Below are 8,815 nucleotides of genomic sequence, written 5' to 3' on the forward strand. Positions count from 1 at the left end.
TGGGAGATATAGCCGCATCGTGGGCGTTACAAGTTGGTAATCAGAGACTTCCCCGACTTTAGGAGCCCCCTGCTTGATCGAATCGCTGGCGTTCTTGAGTCTAGAAAAATGTTTTGAGTCTTTTAGGATTATATATATCAGAGAGTAGGATTCTTTTACTCCTCGGTCCTTTCGTCGCTCTGGTGAGGCATCCTGACGTAGAGTTTTGACTCTTCTCTTCTCAAATTTCACTAAAAAAAATTTAGGATCACGCGGGTATCTTGGAATCGTTCCGATGGTTTTGTGACGAGAACATTGTTCTTGGTGCCTCCTGACATTTAGGGGTTGTGGCAGTGTCCCGGGGAGTTGAGCTCCGAGGTGTTGTCGTCACAATTTTATCGTTGCAGTTCTGGAATACCTGAGTTTCGCCGACATAGAAAATCTCTTTGATGCAGTTGTTGGTGAGATAACCTCGACGCCACCCAGTACTGGGGCGGGAGTTCGGGAGTATTGCCATAACTCGTATAACGGATGCTTTTCGAAGGTTGAGGTAAATGATTTCCGAAGGTTTCTTGGTTATGTGTTGAAGGATGGATACAGCTGGATGTAGGATTTGCTAGTTTTGGGTGAGATATTATGCTTCCCATGTATCCCCAACACCTGATTGCATAACCGGAAAATTTCAGGAGTTTATAAGTGGGAATTCAAGTAGCTCTTAGGATATCTTTCCGACAGATGTATGATATGAAATTGGGGTTCGATGTCTAGTGGTCTTCCTATCCACGGTTGGTTTTAAAGTGGTCTCGTTGTGTCTTAAAGAGTCTTTGGCTATACTGACTCGGGGACGCTTCGTATGTCATGTGCACTGCCTTGTACATGATGGTGTTGTACGATCGAGCCCGTGTAGGCCCCACCACGAAAACTTCGGACGAAATCTCTATCATATGTTTGTTCTGGCTTATTTTCCAAGCCAATCCTTTGTTTTTGTTTTAAGTTGTGTTATTCGAGTTGCTTCAAAGTCAAATGTTGATTCCATACCTTTCCTAAGTGGTGTTCTCATATTCCTATGTGAATACTAATCCTTCTTGATTATCGAGATTGTCTTGTCAATCCTTTTCACCGACCTGTTTCTCTTCAGGTGGATCCGATCATTTCAACATTTGCAAAATCCAATCTCAGTTCTTCTCAACGGTGTTCATTTCATTCGTCCCAAATTGCCCTTGTTTTCCCGCCCTCCCTCCCTTGTTTCTTGAAGGCCTCAGATTTCTTAATCGAGTATCCATCCTATTGATGTGAAGTATCTCCATTCTTTTCCGTCAATATTCTTATCCGGTGATTATCAGGAAGATACTAGCAGAGTTTCAAGTTATCATTCTTTGTTCTCTTATCTTTCTTCGGTGGATTCAAGGCAATATTTCGATGTTGACCATATCCTTTTTCTCATTTCAAATGTTTTCCCATGCCGTTGCACCTCTTTATCATTCACTTCTCACTATTCATTTGTTCTGGAGTGTTGAAGATATGTCAGAAAATTCAAGTTTCCATTCTCAATTCGTTCAAGCTATTTCAGGGATGTTATCTCTTTTGAGCCATTTAAATCAACCGGTGCAATCTCCCTTTCAAGTAATTGTTCAACGGTGTTTCTCTTGAGTGGGCCCTAACCCACAGGTTTTCCCCAGGATCTTACCTGACTCTTCTTATTTTTCCGGAGTTATTTTCAAAATATTTTCCAAGTTTGATGTAAGAATGATTATCATCAGTCATATGTCTTTCTCCAAGATCTTTCAAATTCTTTTCATCGTTGGTTCAACTTTTCTAATTTTAATTCCGGAGTGCCTCAACAATTCTTGGTGGTGTTTCTCGTCGTCATTCTCAGATTTTGAAGATCGAAGAAGAGTTTTTCCTCCATATCTTATCCGTTCTCTCAGAGATTCGTGGTTCTAGTTTGAGGCCATCCTCTCAGAATTGTTTTTGATGGTGAGAATTCTTTTCACCCACCCGGGGCATTTCATGAGTTGTTTCCATTTCTTTCCTCCGAAGACCATCTTTTCAAATATTATTCATTTCAGCTTTCAGCTCACATTCTCCAAATCATACAGGTGCATCATTCAAGTATTCTCTTATCAGCTCGTGATTTCTTCGTTATCATGTATCTAAATTCTCTCAAGTATGTTCATTCGTTCTCTAATTCTTTCCGGTGTTTCTTTATCTTTTCTTCGATCATTTTCAATCCTTACGGTGGTTCGTTCAAGATTTCTCGTCCTTCGTTATCACATTAATGTATTCGTTGTTTCAATCATACCGGTGGTTCGTTGAAGACTTCCTCAAGTTGACACTATATCTATCTTAATCCTTTCTACGAGAATAAGTAGTATGCCAAATCCATTTTTTGTCATCAATTTAATTGGTGAAGGATAAGCATAATGTAATTCTTATTCTTGTTTCATCAAGTAAAATCAATTTTTGCTTTCCGGAGTGGTTCATCATATCACATTCTCGGTTCGAGATGCTTTATCTTTCCTTCTAGAGCCCCAAGTTTCCACTTTTTCTCGTCGCAAAGATCCATTTAATCATTGCAAGTATTCACCTTATGTTTTCAACTTCTCATTCATTTTCGTTTGATCATTTCTTTTATTACCAGAGTTCTCATGAAGGCTCTACAAGATGGTTCATCAAGGATTTAATTCTTTCTCAAAGTGTTCATCAAGATTCTTTTTAGAGGAGTCCAAGCATTCTTCATCTTGCAATCCGGAGTGCAATTCCTTCTTCCATATCATTGGTGATGGTATTATGTCATTCTTGATAATTTGAGTTCATGTTTCATGATTCACATGTTTTTAAGTATGAGGTATTTTAAATCTATCAATCTCGTCATTGGAGTTATCTTGGGATATTTTTCACCTAAAGCCTTCCCTAAAGATTGTTGCTATTATGGTGCTCATAAATGACCCAAGTTCTGCATTTATCCTCCCGGTGAAATAAGTTTCTCGTCTCCTTGTTGATATCAATCCAATCTATTGGTTCCGTTAGTGGTAGAATTTCACCTCATAGTTTTGAGATGTTTTCCATAAGCCCACTACAAACTTATTCGTTTCATTGTTGGTTTTCCAACAATTCCGTTTTAACCTTCTTGGAAGGGTGTTTTCCAAGCTCATTTGTGGCAGAAGTTGTCATTTTCTTCTCAATTCTCTCCTTTCCAACGATCCAACTTCTTTTCTTTCATTCCGGAGGCATTGTTTTGTTGCTATATTCACCCATCATCTCGTTTTGTCAAAGATCATGTTATTTTCATGCTTATACATTTAACCGGAGTGTCATGCCCTCTTTTCAAGTTCTTCCCATTCTGTCAAGTTTTGGCTCCATTCTCAACCGAAGTGCCGTCTGAAATCGTTCTTACCCTTTGTGCCATTCTTTCAATAGTTTTAGAGGCAGTGTGTTTTTGATTTCATCAAGCATACTCTCATATTGTCAAGCTCTTGTTCGATTCAGTCCATTTCCAGTCGTAGTGCTGTCTAAATTATATCATTCTTAATCCTTCTCTATCTTGTTTTTAACCGGAGTGGTTTCAATATATATCTTGCCCTTCAACCTCAAGGTTTTTCGCAATGTTCCTTGTTCGTCTTTGCTAACGGAGTGTTTTCCACTTCGTTCATCTTCACTGTATTCTTTTCTTTCAATTTGTTCAACCTTGCAAGGTTCTTTGGTTTCACTCATTTGTTCAAAGAAGCAACTTAGTTCCACCTCTTCTCTTTCTCTTCCGTTTTTCCCTCCGGTGCCATTCTAGATCTCGGGACGAGATCCTATCATAGTGGTGGAGTGTTGTAACGCCCCGAGATCGATGTGCTAGGTGTCCTCCAGTTATTCGCTGTGTTGCTTTGTCATTCGCTTGCGTGTTGGATCTTGTCATGTCATCATTACATCATATCATTAATCTTTTGCAACTCAACTAAATAAACGACATGGATCTTTGATCCATTTAAACCGAGGGAATTCACGTGGTGATTCTGTTTACAACATATACCCAATAAAGGGGGCTATATTAAATATTACACAATTTTGGGATTCACGTTAATACACTTGCAAATGTCCCAATGCCTTTCCTATCTTAATTCTTGGCCTCCAACCTTGTCATATATTCTTTCTTCACTTTCCGGAGTTCCACCAAAAACCTCAACATTTTTGGACCCCCTATCACCTACTTCGTATGCAAAACCATTTGAATTAAATTCAAATGAGTTCGATTCAAACTTCACCCACGTGATCATTTCCATTTTTCGTGGATAAGGCTCATTTTTGTGACTCTGAGAACATTTACTTCATGTCCAAACTACACGGCAATCCCTCTCGGCTTTTCTTCCAAGTTTCTTTTCTTTTTTTTTAGTTTATAAAAAAAGAGAGTTGGAGGGGGAAGAGAGAGGCCCAGCCTAGCCGGCCACTTGGGCCTCCAGCAGCCCTCCCACCGGTGCCCCAAGGCCCAGCCGCGCCCCAGCTGTAACCCTAGCGCTCCCTAGCCCGATTCTCTGCACCCCTCCTCCTCGTTTCCTAGCGCCACTAGAGGGATCGAGAGATCCCTCGACCTCTCCCCTCTGCCCGATCCCTCGACCGCCCCTCTCGATCCCGTGAGCCTTCCTCTCTCCCTCTACAGCGCACCTCCCATGGCGCCGTCACCCTGCGCCAAGCCTTCCCCATGCCGGAGCCGTGTGCAGCATGGCTGCTGCCTGCCCGCGATCCTCCTCCGCGCGTCTCCTCCCTCCGCCCGTGCCATTACCAAGCCGTTAACCACCTCTGCATTCGTCGCCGTCAGCCGGTGCAGCAGCTCCGTCCCGACCGCCGCAGGCTAGCGCCACCTCCGTCCTCCCCTTCATCGGCTTCGTCCCCTGCTCCTCGTCGTCCCGACATGGCGCCCGCATCTCCCGTCGTACAGCACCAATGGCGCCTCCAGCGAGACCTTCCTCTGCCGGTAGCCGCCGACGACTAGCACCTGTAGGTGGCAGCAGCGCCGCCCCGGCGCACCTCGTCGTCGGAGAACCACCAGCACGACACCAACAGCGAGCCACCTCCTCCGTCCATTCCCCATCGCCCCTGACCCAGTTGCAGCCATGGCGCCACCACCTCTATCTCCAGCCGCCCCTACAGCTCCTCCTCCACCTCGCCTATGCGACCTCCCCTGATGCTCCGCGCATCCGGCTAGAGTCAAACCCTCCTGCCCGAGTACCACCGCCCCGAATCTTTGCCTTGCTTCCTTTTGGATTGAAGACCGAGACGAGACCGCCAAGATGCATCCTGGTGTCGCCGAAGACACGTGAACGTCTACACGATGACCGCCGAGTACCTCTTCGCGAGTACCACTACCATCGCGTGGATCCGCCAAGATCGTGGAGTAAACGAGCAAGTCCCCCTACGCGCGAAGACGCCAAGACCGTTTTGGGATTCACCAAGTACCACTATGGCCGAAGACCTCGACGTCCGACGCCTAAAACGATCACCGAACCGGAAATAACGCCAAGTACTCAGTCAACGACAACCGCCAAGTTCGTCTTCCGCCGTCTCCATAATCACCAAGCACCACGACGATACGAGAACCACTACCATGGACCCTCGAAGACTCCGTGGACGTCAAGTTTCGCGCCGTGCCCCTGAACATCTACGAAAACTTGTGAGACTAAGAACGTGAACGACTACCGTTGCCACGAGAACGACTACTTCCCACAATGAACCGTGAACAACTACTTCCTCTACCATCGCCGAGTACCACTACTTCCCACGACGATCCTGAACGACTACACCGCTTGACTCGAACCGCTCCGGTAACGCACGCTTCGAAGGTATAACCCCGAGACGACCGCCCGTGAACGAATGCATGTGTGATGTATGAGATGCTCGTGCTTGCTCCATGCTTGAACTGTCGGTGCACGTTGCCCCTCTTTTTCCTTGTCACCATCGTCGACTCATGGGACACCCGGTATCCTGGAGCGCCCCACCATCTTTTGCACGCATCCGCACACTTCTCCATTGCATCGGTATCTCAATCGAGTTGACGGAATCGGAACGCTGCCGTGGCACCATTTTCTTTATCGTTGCCGTGGCACCCCTTTCCTTTCCACCACGGTGACAAATGCTTCATAATGCTCTTGTCAACTTTTAATAAAAAATGCATAAACTTGTTCATGTCATCCGCATCATGATAACAACTTCTAAAATGTTTAAAATTGTTGTTGCAATAAATTACTAAGACATATGGGGATTTACCGGATTCGTTATTTGTTATATCCGGCCCCATTTAAATTGTTTAGATGGTGTAGTTTTGTTATGCCTCACCTCTTGCCATGTTTAACAACATTTAATATTGTTGGGTACCTAAACGAGAGAGAACTAAATAATTGACGTGGTGTTCCGTCAATATGCAACTTGTTGCATATTGAGCTCCACTTAACTTGTAGTTTTGTTTGTGCCCTTTGCCATGCCATGCTTCATTAAACTGGACATGCATCATACTTGTTTGCGCATCGTGCCATGCTTATGTGATGGTTGTTTACCCTGTTGTTTGCATCTTCCCGGTGTTACTTCTTCGGGTTGGTTCCGATAACGTCGTGTTTGTGAGGATTCATTCGACTACGTCCGTTTATCTTCTTCCTTGCGGGATTTCAGGCAAGATGACCATACCCTCGAAATCACTTCTATCTTTGCTTGCTAGTTGATCACTCTATTGCTATGCCTATGCTGCGATACCTACCACATGCTTTACCATGCCTCCCATATTGCCATGTTCAGCCTCTAACCCACCTTGTCCTAGCAAACCGTTGTTTGGCTATGTTACTGCTTTGCTCAGCCCCCTTATAGTGTTTCAGTTGTAGGTGAAGATGGAGTTTGTTCCTTGTTGGAACATGTACTTGTTGGGATATCACAATATCTCTTATTTTAATTAATGCATCTATATACTTGGTAAAGGGTGGAAGGCTCGGCCTTATGCCTAGTGTTTTGTTCCACTCTTCCCGCCCTAGTTTCTGTCATACTGGTGTTATGTTCCTTGATTTTGCGTTCCTTACGCGGTTAGGTTATAATGGGAACCCCTTGACAGTTCGCTTTGAATAAAACTCCTCCAGCAAGGCCCAACCTTGGTTTTGCCATTTGCCTCACCACCACCTACTTTTTCCCTTGGGAGTCGCTCTCTCGAGGGTCATCTTTATTTTAACCCCCCCGGGCCAGTGCTTCTCGAAGTGTTGGTCAACCCAGAATATCGTGCGGGGCCATCCTTTGGCAACTTGGGTTACGTTGGCTCCCGTATGCTTAGCTTATCCGGTGTGCCCTGAGAACGAGATATGTGCAGCTCCTATCGGGATTTGTCGGCACAGCGGGTGGTCTTGCTGGTCTTGTTTTACCATTGTCGAGATGTCTTGTAACCGAGAGTTTGATAGGGTCTTCCTGGGAGAAGGAATATCCTTCGTTGACCGTGAGAGCTTGTGATGGGCTAAGTTGGGACACCCCCGCAGGGATTTGAACTTTCAAAAGTCGTGCTCGCGGTTATGGGCAGATGGGAATTTCTTAATGTCCGGTTGTAGAAAACCTGAAGCTTATCTTAATTAAAATGCATCAACCGCGTGTGTAACCGTGATGGTCTCTTCTCGGCGGGGTCCGGGAAGTGAACACGGCGTTGGAGTAATGCTTGACGTAGGTTGTTCTAGGATCACTTCTTGATCATAGTTGTTCGACCGTGCCTTTGCTCTCTCTGCTCGCTCTCATTTGCGTATGTTAGCCACCATATATACTAGTCGCTTGATGCAGCTCCACCTCATACCTTTTCCCTACCTATAAGCTTAAATAGTCTTGATCACGAGGGTGTGAGATTGCTGAGACCCCATGACTCACAGATACTTCCAAAACTAGTTTGCAGGTGCTGATGATACCATGCAGGTGACGCAACCAAGCTCAAGGAGGAGCTCGATGAAGATCGTGTTCGTTACGTTGTTCCTTTTCCAGTTGATCAGTAGTGGAGCCCAGTTGGGACGATTGGGGATCTGTGTAGCATTTGGGGTAGTCTTCTTTTATTTTGGTTCCGTAGTCGGACCTTGAGTGTATCTGGATGATGTAATGCTTTATTCATGTATTGTGTGAAGTGGCGATTGTAAGCCAACTATGTATCTCTTTCCCTTATGTATTACATGGGTTGTGTGAAGATTACCTGACTTGCGACATTGCTTACAATGCGTTTATGCCTCTAAGTCATGCTTCGACACGTGGGAGATATAGCCGCATCGTGGGCGTTACAGTTTATTAATGAAGTTTTTCATCCTGAGTGGTTGGCTAACCCGGTGCTAGTACTTAAGAAGAATGGCACTTGGCGTATGTGTGTGGATTACACAGACCTTAACAAGGCCTGTCCAGCTGATCCTTTTGCTCTCCCTTGTATTCATCAAATCATTGATGCTACGGCGAGTTGTGAGCGTTTGAGTTTTCCAGATTCTTATTCATGTTATCATCAGATCAAGATGGCAGTTAAGGACCAGGAGAAGACGGCCTTCATCACTCCTTTTGGACCCTTCTGCTACATGTCTATGCCCTTTGGGCTCAAGAGTGCCCACGCGACTTACCAGCGTTGTGATCAAAATTGCCTTCACAACCAGATCGAATGCAATGTTCATTCTTATGTAGATGACATCATTGTGAAGTTATGGAAGAAGGTAACTTTGGTAGATGATTTGAAGGAAACCTTTCACAACCTTCGGGTCTACAAAATGATGCTTAATCTGGCCAAGTGTGTTTTTGGTGTGCCAGCTGGTAAGCTGTTGGGTTTTTTGGTTTCTAAGAGGGGCATTGAAGTTAACCCAGAGAAAATCAG

Source organism: Triticum aestivum, chromosome 2A (assembly GCF_018294505.1).
Source record: "Triticum aestivum cultivar Chinese Spring chromosome 2A, IWGSC CS RefSeq v2.1, whole genome shotgun sequence".
Classification (NCBI taxonomy): domain Eukaryota; kingdom Viridiplantae; phylum Streptophyta; class Magnoliopsida; order Poales; family Poaceae; genus Triticum; species Triticum aestivum.